The sequence below is a fragment of the Aplysia californica genome, unplaced genomic scaffold, assembly GCF_000002075.1.
Source record: "Aplysia californica isolate F4 #8 unplaced genomic scaffold, AplCal3.0 scaffold01047, whole genome shotgun sequence".
NCBI lineage: Eukaryota > Metazoa > Mollusca > Gastropoda > Aplysiida > Aplysiidae > Aplysia > Aplysia californica.
In genome coordinates this window covers 6,775-7,907 of record NW_004798317.1, presented here as the reverse complement: position 1 = coordinate 7,907, position 1,133 = coordinate 6,775, and positions in this window count along the sequence as shown.

The window sequence follows — 1,133 nt, the reverse complement described above, 5'->3', positions numbered from 1 at the left end:
GGGGCAATAGGGTGAGAAGAAAGAGCGGAACAAAAGAAAGGAAAAGCGGTACAGTAATCATTGGTCGTTCATTGTCATATTATTCTCTTTCACAATCGTATAAATGCAGCATACAGCTGACATTGATCGTATTGCAGAAATACCGGCTAACCGCTTTACGGATTGATTGATTGACTGATTGATTGATTGATTGAATGTTTGACTGACAAACTGAGAGGTGAGCGGAGGCTAAGAAATGACAAAGTCAGTCTGCAACAGAAGAGCAAACAGGCTTCAGTACTGGAGGCAAAAACAACAAAGAACACGGAGAGGACGAGGTCAAGGTTCTTTGAGTGTCCTGAGATGACCTCCCCAGACAGAAGATGACCCTGAGAAAAACACGATAACCAAATCTTGGGGATCTTCTCACACACAAATGTGTCACCTAACGGTTGAATCAGGCGCACGTTAATTTTTTTGGCAAATGGGGTTATTGACATCCTTTAAAAAGCTTTTTCATTTGTCTGGCTTTTGATGAAAAAATTCCTCTTCTACGTTGAAAAGAAGTTAAGATATTTTTTCTGGTATAATGAGCCGCGGGGCGCTTTCTGTCAGAGGTAAAACCAATGAGGAAGAAATGGCCACCAAAGTTTGGTGACTTAAAGATTTTCATTTATTTTTTTAGGTGCCATTTATCATTCCTTTTCAGTAAAATCCAAACACGATTTAAGTGTTTATAAATGGAGATAACATGAGTTAAGTCCCCCCCCCCCCCCCCAAAAAAAAAGAATTAATAAAAAAAAATTAAAAGTCTCTAAAGAAATCGTCCAACACTCGAAAAAACGCCGATTTCTTTGATTTCTATTTTTAATGCTTTTTTTTTTTGACGGGCGCTTGATTTCCTCACGATGCCACACAATTTGCCCTGGTCCGTTCATGAATCTCTCAGGCAAGCTGCACATTGACGTGTCCGGACGACATTGGTGGCCAACGCAGTATCAGATGGCCTCTGGACACTCCGGTTTTCTTTGCACGCTCAGGTCGCTATAAGGAGCGCATTATTATGGAATCTCTCTTAATTCAGAAGTCAGTTTTTCCCAGATAGATAGATAGATAGATAGATAGATAGATAGATAGATAGATAGATAGATAGA